Source organism: Pleuronectes platessa, chromosome 15, assembly GCF_947347685.1.
Source record: "Pleuronectes platessa chromosome 15, fPlePla1.1, whole genome shotgun sequence".
Lineage (NCBI taxonomy): Eukaryota > Metazoa > Chordata > Actinopteri > Pleuronectiformes > Pleuronectidae > Pleuronectes > Pleuronectes platessa.
Genome location: NC_070640.1, coordinates 21,788,052 through 21,801,642, shown reverse-complemented (window position 1 = coordinate 21,801,642; position 13,591 = coordinate 21,788,052). Strand labels below are relative to the sequence as shown.

Here is a 13,591-nt window from a genome sequence, read left to right as displayed (position 1 = left end):
GCTTAGGTACACTGTGGCATTGAGCAGCCACACAAGCATCAGCAGTTTGTTTCTCTTTAACTCTGTCTCCACCTTAAGCCTCTCACACTATACAGATACTTTTTACACATACGTCTTTGTCTGCATTGAATAAAAGATGCCAGAGGGCCAATGCGTTGTGATGGAACTGCTACATCTGGCAACATATAATCAAGTGGTTCATTGTAATGTCTACGTTAGCAGTGAGTGAACTGGTTGACCCCGTCCACATGCTGTTTAGATTGAGCTGTAGCCGCACAGTTTGTTGTTGAAATGAGACGACCGTTGTCTTTAACAAGCATGTGTATCTAATAAAGGAGCCACTTTGTTGGAACCTCACGTATTCTTCCTTTTTAACTGGAGTTTTTTTTTTGTTGTATTCTATTGCTGTTATCCTCAAGGCAACTTCTAGCCTAACTACCCGTGGCTCACATCCTCCTTGATGTCTTTGTTGAATGTCCTCCAGCTTCCTTTTTTCCACTGCGTTCCCCACAGCCCTATCCCAGCCCTGTAGGCCTGTGACTACATGATTCAGTCTGTAGCCAGACATCAGGAAAATAACTTTATTGACTTCAGCTCTCCTCTCACACTGTACCAGTGGGCCCTGATCTTCCATATGGTTTATCTACAACCTGCCATTTTGTCCCATCTTGTCACACAAAGACCAGTGATGTCTATGACATTTTTTTTTATTAATGGAGAGTTCAAAGCCACATGAGCCGGTCCTGTCCAAAGACACTTTGTAGTTGAGTTTCACTCTGCAGAATGACGTGTGTGCGCAGAGCTTGACACAAGAAGCATTTTTTTCTTTTGTGAAAGAGAAAAGTATCTCAGCTAATTTTAAATCTCAGTTCAACATGTGGACAAATAAGCAGGATTCAGGACATGACAACCAGTTTGGAGCCAATCAATTGCAACTTGAACATATGTGATGTACAAACTTGAGGCCTCTGGTGCACTGGCACTTCGCAGTGACATATGGTTTGGTTTTGTATTTATATAGCACATTTCTAGTCTTGATGACCACTCAAAGTGTTTTACAGTACAGTTTTATATTCACCCATTCACACACACATTCATACAGTGCATCTATTCGCAGCACTTAGTTATTCTATGGGGGGCCATTCGGGGTTCAGCATCTTGCCCAAGGACACTTCGGCATGCAGATGGGTCAGACTGGGGATCGAACTGCCGACCTTCAGATTGGAGGACGACCATTCTACCCCTCAGCCACAGCCGCCCACATATACTTGCGCTTATCTTATATCGCCACAGCGGAACTAATCAAGTTACTGTGAGGTGGGGGTTTTATTGGTGTGACACGTTGTGCGCACATTTGTCACAAAGGTCAGAGGACCTGTTGGATTTGAAGCAGTGGCTTAAGCTAATCACTGTTTAAGTGAAAGATGAAATTGATTATCTTACAAGTTTTTTTGTATTTTTTTTCCTGATTGATACTAACTCCTGATCGATATTAACTGCGATTGATATGTGCTTGACACTTAAGTTTGCTTTCAGTGAATGTTAAAAGCTAAGATGTGAATTTGGCATCCTGTTGCTGAATTTTGGAAGCTATATTTTCTGATGAGTTTAAGGGATTTTTTATCTCCATGAAAATCCTCTATTAACCGGTCTCATTTCATGATTTTTATAATTTAATTTCTCTAATTCTGACGGCATGTTGAAGGCATGTTTAATGGAAATAAGTGCCAGTCACCAAAATAACAAAGAAGTGTTTGTTTCAACTGGAGGGGAGCAAAGCATCCTGTGTCCAGAAGTTCAACTTTTTAAAGGAACATTATTTCCATATTCATACATTCAATGAGAGAATGATTTTGTTGGAATTTTATGAATTTTCAATAAGGTAATTTAAATATTTTGGGCAAGAAGTTGCATATTTCTATTTATCTCAAAGTATGGCTGTGGGGGATATTTAAAGATCAGTCCCACCTTTGGGGTTAATCATAGATTTTACACAGATTTTACAGATCCCAGTATTTTTCAGGTGTTGCGTAGTACTACGGAATATGTATAGAAAAGGTTGCATGAACCGAGAGGGAGTCTGATTTCTGCCCTCAGAGGATGTAACTTTAGTCGACATCAGGTATGAAGAAAAACAGGTGGTTTGGCGCTAGAAAGGAGTGAACTGACTTCACCTCTGTAGCCAGCTTCTCATTTAATTGTTGTTATTGGTATTGCATTGTGGGAAGTGAAGGTGCCAGGTAATGACAAAGATGATGAACTTGTGGAATAAATATATTGATTAGATCCTTCATGTAAATAATTTTATTGTGAGTTAAAATATTGCTGCTCACAAAAGTAACTTAAATGTTTTCGTCTCCCCCAGTGCAGCTCAGTGTATCATCTTCCTGACACCCACCCTCCTTCTTGCCATGTGTTTGTTTTCAGGGCTTGTTGTATTTGCTGTAGTGCTGTAAGGTCACAGCCAGAGAAACGGCCCTTCAACACTAATGCTTTCTCCCTTCTCGTACACACACCCAGAGGTCAGACATTTACTGGCTTTGTGCGCAGGAAACCTGATGCACCAAAGATGATATGAATAATATACAAAAATTTGCAAGATTTTTGAAGCATGATTCAAATGCATTCTGGATGTTGGGTGTTTTAGGACATGAATTCATAATGAACTTGGGAGGGTGATAAGTGGCTCGAGACATTGTGTGCGTGTGTGTGTGTTTGTAGAGAATACGGAGACAAAGACGGAGAGGGGCGGTGTATGCAGCCTCCGACATAAATGTGGCGATCAATCTGAGTTTAACAGCTGTGAAGGAGTGTCTGCTCTCTCATCCCAAGAACCCTGCATGCAGTTATAGAGGGTGTGATCTTTGTGTATGGGTGAATGACAGCAATGGGCTGAATGCATGTGTGTGGCCGTGCATGTGATGCAGTCTGACACCCCTCTTGCACATTCTTAAGGCCAGCTCACTGTGTGCTGCTGTATGGCTGATGTGTCTCAGCTGTTTCTTCCTTCTGACTTTACAGTCTGGAGTGGGGTCATTTTGTCTATGCCCTTCCATCCACCCTTCAATCAATCCATCCCTCAATCATTTCTCTGCCTTCATCCACCCTGCTAGCTGAGCATCGTGGCACAATATGCTCCCACTGCCCACTCCCCCCAACACACACACACACACACACACACACACACACACACACACACACACACACACACACACACACACACACACACACTCACAAAGGACCCCGATAGGATGCATAGCGATGAATTTCCTCCCCCCAAGTGGGACCCAATCCATCAACTGCAGCACTACCCTGAAGACAGAACCGGGCATTACATAAAGGCACAGGACTTACTAACGGCAGGATCCAGAGAGTATTCATGACAATAATCAGCATTATTGCATAAGGAGCTTGCTCTTAGACTTGAGGTTGGTTTTTAGCTTCACTCTCTAATTCTGCTGTGGACAAAGCAAGCTGAGTATGAGTACTAGGCCATGCCCTGAAAAGAGATGATGTCAAACCCTCCATCACATGTTCATTCAGAGGACCTCTCCACTCCTTGTGAGCGGAGGATGATGTAACTCTTAGACTCATTGCCCTTGTTAGAGGAAACAAAAGACGAGCCAGATACACACACACACACACACACACACACACACACACACACACACACACACACACTCACACAACCTCTCTCTCTTTGTCTACCATGGTCGTGTTCAGAGGACCATACTATTGGAGGGTCTGGTTAGACACGTGATTGTCTGTGAAGTCAGTGGTAGAAAATCCGACTGACTGTTGTGGTTCAAGAGAAGCAGCTCAGTTACAGTGTGTCATGATTAAATCATATCTTAGCTCTTAGTTGAATGTTGTTGTAATTGTCACACATTATTAGTTCAAGATGTTCCATTTGGTCAAAAATATAGAGAAACTGAACTACTGTAAAATGTTAAGCTAGCAGTAGAGTATTATACTTCAGCATAATATAAAAATCATTCAGAAAGATTTCCCAAATGCTTTTTGTGGTAAGATTTTTATGTCTCATAGAATTGTGCCTATAGAAAAAACACTACTACTACTGCTAGCTGCTGTAGCTCATCCACTCTTAGAAAGCAGGTTTCTTGGTCCATGTTACTGCTTATGTTACAAGGAGTTATTATTTTATACAGCTAAAATACTAGCCAACATTTTCAGATATTCCATTCGCTGTAATTGTAACCTTTATATTTCCTACTGTTTCAGTCATTGTTTGGATGCTATTGAGGTTTTAAAATTGGCATTAGTTATTTCCAGCCTCACAAAATATAAATTTGATAGACAAAAAAAGCAAAAACATTTCAGGCATAGACCAGGTTGCAAATTTATGTGGCGGAAATGTTTTCTTTTCCCCCGCCTTTCATTTTACAACCACTTAGTTTTGTCCTTGGTATTTCCCACAACTTAATTGCAAATTTTACAAGGTTTCGGTTGAATGTTCACTCTCCCGTCGTGCATCATAGACCTTCAACTAATCTGAAAACATAAAACACATCACAACCTGTGCGGCACAGAGTTTTCAGAGAAAGTCCTGCCCAGCACCATATGTTTAGGTCAGCAAATGTGATAACTGCCCATGGAGCCATGTAGAAAACATCAATATGTCTTAAAGCAAATTCACAAGGTCTGTATACTATTGTATACTCACATTCCTAGAGAGATTCTCACCTTCCCCTTCACTGTTTTGGATTTGTCCACTCAGCAATAAAGGTGTTGTTGGCCCTGATTCTATTTAATATACACTCTTGCCGTGTTGTTGCAGCACGACTAGACTGATTTATTTCTGTTTCCTCCTTCACACTTGACAAACTGTCCTCTCCTCTCCTACCTGACCTGGGAGGCCTCCAGGGGGGGAAATGCCTGGACGTGGGAACATTTTAACTGCTGCTGTGCTGCTGGAATACTGAAAAAGAACTAAAAACATTGATGGAACGTCTTCCCCCTTTTCTGGCCTCATGAAAAATAAGTTGGAACGGAGAATACAAAATCGCAAAGTGTCTTTAAGGACGACACTGAGCCCCTTACTGCCCCCAATCCTGCATCATCACTGTGAATATGTGTGTGAATGTGACCTGCTTTTGAATGCCCTTTAGAGAGGTTGAGTTATAAAAGTGCTTTAGGAAGCTGGTCCAATTACCATTTACAATTTTTGCTCATAGTTGAGAGGTATAGTTTTGATAAAGGATCCATTTTTTAAAATCTTATTTTGTCTCTAGTTTGTGTAGACAGAAAGACCAAAGAATAAAATCATGAATTATCACACTGAAAATAATTGAGGTTAAATTGTTTTGCTTTTTCGTGTAGCCCTACATGGGCGGAATAGGACCTACAACTAACAGCAAGGTGAACTAGTAGCAGTGAGCAGAATGGCCTGAATTAACAGGATCCACATATTGACCTTATTCACGCTGCAGTAAGGTGGAAAATCCATTTTTAGCCCCACTCTGTGCCCTTTCATCTGACTGTTAGTCTGCATAGGTCGTTGCTCTTGAATTCATGCATGTGTATGTATACAGACTGTGTGAATGCTTGTACACAACAGTAAAAAAAATTTCCTCCATAATGAGATTTGCTTAGTGAACCTTCTCCAAGTCATGATCTCATTCTCTTACAGCAATCTCTCTCTCTCTGTTTAAATCCTATTGCTCCCTTCAGTACCTCAGTATATCCATTTTTATAGCTTTAGTAATGATTTTAGATGTTGCCCCATCACACATATTACTTCAGCTATGAGACACTGAGCCCCACAGGCAGCTCTGTGCTTGAAACCCCTCCCGGTTCGAGGTTCTGATCAAAATACTACTGGGTGAAAATAATATCATGGGAGAAGTGTGATTATTTTTAACTAAATCACTTCACTCTGAGATTTTCTGCATAATTCTATCCCCACATTTATTTTTAAATAACACATTAATGAGCTGCTTCACCTGATTTAGTGTCTATTTATAAATAGTGTTCTATCAGCAAACTCCTCAAGAGGGGTGTAACCATTCCGCTAATAATCCACATTTCATAACTTATTTAATGTCAGTTGGAATAAATTGTTTACCCAAACTTTAAATAGAGTAATTTATGTAATCTACATGTGTTTTAGTATATCGAGATCTGAACAGGCTGCAGGAAGTGGGTTGGGGATAGTTGTGGTACTGTGTTTCCTTTGCCCTGTATCGTAATGCAAGATTGTTGACGTTTGCTTTGTACTTTTGGTCTTGGCCTCAAAATCTTCACAGCAATATTTTTTCTCAGACAAGCTGGACTCTGATCAACAAATCGAGTTGTGCTTCTTTAACAAATACACAGTATGCACAGTTATTAAACAGAGAAGTCATTCTGTCAGAGCCTGTCTTTTACTTTTTTTGTTGAAGGCCTTCTCGCAGCCTTCTTGTGAGTCTCTCTGTGCAGAAATAGAAGAAATTTGGATCAATGCTCTGTTGTGGCTGACGAACACCGAGACATCTCCATGAGCCACCAACTCTGAGGAATTTGCACGAAGTCAAAAGATGTTCTCATGCTCAATAGTTAGCACATACAGCTCTGTGTCTTTGGTGTAGAATTCAGTTCTGAGCATCACTGTAATGCTATAGTTTTAGCAGATAAAATAGAGACTCATGGGAAATGTATTGAGGACAGAGGAGCACTGTGAACTGTCTAGCAGTGATGTTTATAAATGGTTGGCCCACTTAAACAATCTACAAATCGTGCCATCCAGCCAGAAGTCATGGTCGGATGCTGGTTTGTCACAGGAAGAGCATGCGTTTTCGTAAAATCAGCAAAAGAGAAGGTGCATTTGAGTCCACTTATGTTATGTGATCAAAGGATTTGGATCGAGCCACGCTGTAGTTGTTTGGTATTTTGGTAGTTTAGTATGGCAGTAGAAGAGTGAGTAATAAGATCATGTAAATATACACCATTTGAAGCTCATACTAAGGAAAACAATGAATATATTAATGGGAGGAAAGCTTTGTAACAACTTGTATTAGTTCAAGGAATGTTTAAGTCTCCTCATTGGTCAACATAATCCTGATTGTTTTTATCTGCCGCCATTTTTATTCCCTTCACTTGAGTCTAATTATAGTCAAGTGATTCCTGAACATCACCATTTACTCGTTGAATTTGTTTCAATCAGCTCCCACCAAGACTGACATAATTTGAGCAAACGGTAGAGGAGATAGAGTGGGTCATCCACTAACCAGTGCATTGGAAATATTAAACTGTCGGGGTTAAGTCAGGTGTCCCCAGATTTTAGATTTGAGTTCATCATGGTTCTAAGTGCGAGTTGTAGAATTGCAACAGACATGAGTGATGTACAATCACAGCTGTTTGTTGGAAATCTCAAAATGAAGCAGGAAAAAATCTGTTTCATAAGATGGCAAAAACAATAATACTATGTCTAAATCTGTGCAGTGCGAAAGGAGACTTATATCTCCTGCAACTTGCCTTTGTGTGTTTGTTTTGGCTCTAATATTTAATATTTCTTTCCTGGTGCATTGTCATTAAATATTTCTGGAACTTTTGATGAGGCTGGATTTCCTGGACAACATCTGACCTCTGTGCCTTTCGTCTGTGATAAATCAGTCTAACCTGTCAGTGGCAGAGCAGAGAGCTGTATGAACTGGGTCATCTATGGATTATCATTTGATATTCATAAGCAGAGTTGTAGTAGAGAATGAGTTGATGCTTTGCTTCGGCAGCCGGTCGTACCACGCTTCAAAGCTAAGTGAGAGGAATAGCTCACCTTCAACCATGCTTTTTCAGGAACACTAATGGTATTTCAGTGGTGTCACACTGCAGTGTTATTGAGTGTTGAATATTTGGTGGCAGGTGTTATAAGAGGAAAGGTCATTTCAGGAATGAAGGTTTCAACAATGACAGTAAATTTTTTTTTGAACTTTGACGTTTAATTGAGCAATGTGGATTTATGATTTTCATTTTGTCCGTCAGATTTCTTTTTCTTGTGCAAACACAAGCACACTCGCGCACACACACACACACTCACACAAACACACATTGCATTTAGACTTATATAAAAAAAATTTAGCTCTGCATGTTTCATGCACTAATGACAGTTTGCCTCGATTTCCTCTCTCCTTTGCAGCAGTACATCTTGTTAATCCATCTGATGTGTGGATGGCCTGTATGAAGTCTTTACAGCTGATTTCTTTCCTTCCTGTGTTTTTTCTTTGCTTTTTTGCTGCAACCTGAGAGCACTGTGTTTAGCAGAGGTTAAGGTTGTATTTTTGGTGACTCTATTCCTACTACTGAAGTGTGGTAGAACGTGAGCTACCACCCTGGATGGTTATTTACTGTGGGGTGAATATTTAAATGCAGGGTTTGGTTGCTTGGCACTGGAAGGGCTTCACATAATTTGCTTCATTTGCAAACCATCAGCTACTAACATATATTGAGGTGTTATGTCGGAATGTCCTTTGACCTTTAAATTGTCTTTTTGTTACTATACAAGAACTGCACATTTCCTCAACTCAGTGCTTTTCCACTGTGCAAGAGGACAGCACATAGAGGTCTGCACATGCAAGTGCACCCCCACTCCTTTTTTCTCTATTGCCTCTTGCCCTCTTCTTTGCTCTCTCTCTCTCTCTCTCTCTCTCTCTCTCTCTCTCTCTCTCTCTCTCTCTCTCTCTCTCTCTCTCTCTCTCTCTCTCTCTCTCCTTCCCCTCCCTCCCTCCATCCCTGCTCTTTGTCCCAGGAACGTACCAACCAGAGAGGGAATAGAGGAGGAGAGAAGGGGGAGGGGTGATCCAGCATGTCAGACAGGGGGGAGAAGAGGGAAAGGGGAGAGAATAGCATGTGGCAGAGGGACAGAGAAATCAGACAGTGAGATCGGCAGGAGAAAAACTGAAGGAAACCGGCTTTGTTTTTTTTTTGTTTTTTATTCTGGTTGCATCCTTCCATCATTTCCTCTTACCCAACAGATTGGTGTAAAAGTTGTGGTGAGTGGGAGCAAACAACAAAAAGAAGGCTGGGGAATCACGATAGTATGGTGATGATGGAAGAGGGTGCAAAATGGAGGAGATTTAACCTATCCCATTGAGGAATCCACCAAACTACCGCCACCACCTCTCGTGCTCCAACACTACTACTGCTGCTGCTAGTGCTGCTGGTAATTTTGTTGCCTCCCCCTGTCTCTGAATCCCACACTAGGAGAGCTTACACTGCATGTGAAAGAAAGTGGAGAGCTGACATTTACGTCCCACTGAGGGGAATTGTGCTCCGGACACGCGAAACAGGACCCTGCGAGACGGGATGTAAATTCTCACACTCTAGAAACGCACACTCGCTCAGAGAATTAGAGACCAGGGACAGGTGTTTGGGAGTTGAGGAGGGGCAAACTCTGAGCATGAAGCCCCACGACACGACGGGAAGAAAAGTGTAGGAGCTAAAACAAGGGACGTGGGAAAACCAGAGTTAAACTGCTGTGAGTACAATTCCTTGTTTTTCTTAAGCTGATTTGCAGTTGCGCTTCCTGCTGGTCTTTGTGCTCATGCAGGAAAATGCTTGTGTCCAAAACATGGTTAGATAGATTTATCTTCTGCAGAAACCTTTGTTAGAACAGTGCAACACTGACCTGTTCTCTTTGGAAGATGACTGCCATTTATGGTGCTTGCTGTTGATTTTGTTAGCCTGCTCTTCCAATGATTTAGACAAAGAAGAAGGAAAAATTATATGAAGAAGAAAGGAAGACTACTTATAGGTGTATTTGTTTCTATCACCATAGAAAATGAAGATCAGGTAGAAGGTTGTGTTTTTCTACGTGTCATAGTTGTCTGATACATTGGTCTATTGTTAGTGAAATGTATAGTATGGACTTGCACCCAGAACATGTTGAATAATATTTCAAGATTTGGCATTACGTTTTGTTACAGACGTCTTGCCCTCAAATAATTATTTTGGATCTTATGATTTCGAGAATCCAGTGTGCACAGAACTGGAAAGATTGCTTTCACCTGTGCTGTTGAGCTTTGCTGGGGCCACAGGGGACAGTATGTGCAAGTGCAGCTCAGGTTGGATTGAAATCAAATTATAATGTGGTAGGTTTGCAAGTATTGCAGAAAAAGGGCCTGGTAGAATGGTAGAGGACCAGTCTAGCATGCCAATCATCTGGGTGGAGAGGATTTGGTCTGGGCTCTGGATCTTGTCATACATTGTAATTTGGATAAAAGTAGAAGCACTTGCTGAAATTAGTGTTTTGTTGCTTTGAGCAGGCATTGGTTGGTGGGTAAAAATGTTTCTCCAAGTATTAACTTAAAAATAGTTATAATAGGGGAAAAAAATATTTTAGTTTTATTATTCAACATGGAGCCAACCTGCAGTACACATACTCACTGGCTTAGTTATTTTGTATGCCCCCAATATGACACGTGTCTTTCTGCAAAAGAGTAGAAGTGTGCATATTGGTTCATTTAGTTCTTTGGGAATTTTATTTTTGTAAACTTCTGAGATAATAAATTATTCATACAGAAGTTGTAAATAGTCCAACTGTCAGTATTTATATAGAGCTTTTCTAGTCTTGATGATCACTCTAAGCGGTTTTTATTATTGTCATGCCACCTTCTGGAGGTTGTGTTGAAAGTTTATTTTGGAGTGGTGTGTTAAGAATGGCAGAGCGAGATGACTTGACAGTACTCACAGTTTTTACTCAACTGTTTTACTGTATCGGTACATTTCTGTAAATTCGGTGTGATGTTTGTCACACTTATTTGTTTTAGGTTTCTTGAAAAAGTAGTGCCAATGGTTAAATATCACAGATATCCAAGACACTTGTACCAAAGCACTGTTTTCCCCACCAACCTGAAGGCCCCTTGATGAATTAACAAGTCTCGAGCTGAGTCAAGTTTGATAAATGTCTTTAAAGTGGTGTCAGTTGAGGCCGTGTCAGGTGGCTCTGAAGACTACAGGTACAAGTTAAAGAAAACTGAGTGTGGAGTTGCAACTTACTTTCAAAATTTGTGTTTCATCACTGCTGCTAGTTAGAGGCTACTTGCTATGTAAGCTGTTACTAGCATTATAGAACTGACCAGCCTGGCACCAGTTTTTGACAAGAGTGAAGAACATGTGGATGTTCTTCATTGTGCCAGGAAGGCCAATTTGTTTTCATTTTTTTTCTCACAAGAAAAACATGCAAATATAATAGTACATTTGACCATTCATGCCCTTTCCTGCATCTCCACATTTGCATTTGATATTTTTACTGTCCATCACGATTCTTGCAGTGTTATAGGAATTGCGGTGCTAAATCAGTGCTCTGTTCGTTATAAACCCCTGTCACACAGTAAATCCATGCAATTGCTGTCTTGTCTTTCCAAGTGGTGTTAGTGGTTTCTCCAACAATATTATAAGCTACTGTCTATCTTCATCACTCTGCTGACGGTGATCCCAAATGTCCTGCTGAGAAGCCAGATGTTATGTTCATGGTGTCTGATGGGGGAGTCACTGTTTTCATGTTTTTTTTTTCAATAGAGTCAGATAAGATAATGTAGCTACTTTTTAACTTTACTGTCAGTTGTCAGAACTAAACCTCACCACAGAAAAATGGACTGAAGCTGCACACTCTTTTGTTCAATGTGGCTTCATTATCCACATGACAACTTACAGAAACAGCTCAAACTTTTTTGAGCTGGACTCCTGTTGCAGCTTGTGTCACAGAGGAAGACTCAGTTATTGCACAAATATTGAGAAATTGTCTCTTCCACAATATTGACTAAATGCTTTTATTAGGCACATAACGTCAACATGAAACATTTCCAGATTATTTATAGGTGTGAAAATGGTTTTCCCGATGCTCCCTTTCCATATGTCATATTAACTCAACAGAATACCGACAATCACCACTGTAATACATCAAATCTTAAAACACACATACACAATGAACAGGCCACATCTCTAAAGGGAGAGTAACGTTTTTGTATTTGGCTTCACTACAACAGTGAGTAATAATAACCACTGACTCTGATAAAAACGGTGACTTAAACAGATGCTTAGATAGGGCAAATGTTACAAAAAAAGATATGATGATGTATGACCTGATGCCACTTTTAGGAAGATGAATCCTCCAGGTCGAAGGGAATTAAAGTCACTGTGTAAAGCAGCGGTTGATAACCTTTTTCCTGTCAAGGATTACTTCAATTTTAATAACATCCTTTGAGGGCTATACTAAATTATTGAACACATATATCACACTAACGTGTGAAATGTGATGAACCGCTTCTCTTTGGCGATGAGTCAGATGGTAGTGATGAAGATGCTGCCACTCACAGCTGGTTTTAGCGAAAACGAGTTTAAGCAAATCCTCTCCTTTCGCAAGAACATTCTTGGCTTTTAAATACACTACTTTCTCCCTTAGTTTTTTATACCTTACTCCGTAGCAGTGCTTTGCTTGATAGTTCTTAGTGACTAAACTTCTAGCAGCTCTGCAACACCAACAAGGCTCCTTCACAAATTGACCTATTGAGTGATGGTCCACCTTCTTAGCAGTCTGCTCACCAGAAAACTTGTGATACTTTCTCTGACAGAATGGGGTCTTGTGAGAGTCGCTTGTCGGACACCAAAGGCCCAGCAAAGAGCGTTAACTTTATCCAGGTGTATTTATCCTTGCAGTACAAACCGTTATCGCTCATGTTTCTAGCTTTAATGATGCCGAGATAAAACATTTTCATCACTGTGACCACATCCGTTCAAACTGGACACACTGGCGTATGTTTTAGGCCAACAACAAAATAATTGTTTGTCCGTTTCTTTTGGAAAACATAACATCCCACTTCTATTTTTCTTTTCCTGACAGTTGCCATGATGATGTCAGAGATTAAGAAACAGCTATGTCTGTGTTTCATTCATGACATGACAGGCATATAGCCAGAAGAGGACATGTTGGTGTACTGCTTTATGTTTTTGTATTTCTGACTTGCTTTTTTTTGGCCCAGAAATTTGGTTCACTCATTTTTCCCTCTGGATGAATCCATAATTCTGGTGATCCTCTGTCATGTCAACTAGGACTGACGTAAGGCAAACTCAGTCAACTGCAATCATTCCTACCTTCGAGATGAAGTGGTAACTTAAATAAGAGGTATATCATCCCATTGCATAGAATAAGGATGTCTTAGCTGTGTTATAGCACAGTTTTGAAAATCTCTACAGTATATTAAAAATGAAATGCTTTGTTACCCTCTCTGATATCGTAGTATATTGCAACTGCAGTGATCCCAGTCAATCCAAACAATTACTCTTGTCTCTTAGGTTACAGTTGGTCACTGGGCAGCTGTTCTGTTTCCTAAACTAACGTGTGGGTTCAAACCCATAAACCAATGCAATGAAATGGGAGAAAGTTTTTTATGCTCCTCTTTTGGTTCACTTCTAACGTTTGTTTTTATAGCTTTTGCTGGCTGCCCTGTCAAGAGAATGGCTTTGGCTAGTGCGTTGAGTGCCAAACATTTCTGGGTTGCTCAGTGCACATTCTGAACAACAGAGAGGTAATTAGGTCATTTGGTGTCATCCGAGTTTGTGTCTTTGAAAGGAGCCACAGTCGCAGAAAAGATTGCTGTTG

General features: G+C 40.5%; 1 protein-coding gene across 3 annotated transcripts in view; it reads left to right on the top strand.

Annotated features, from left to right (window-relative positions):
- arhgap32b (Rho GTPase activating protein 32b) overlaps positions 1-13,591 on the top strand; it is a 95,183-nt gene that overhangs the window by 45,083 nt on the left and 36,509 nt on the right. The window lies entirely within an intron of this gene.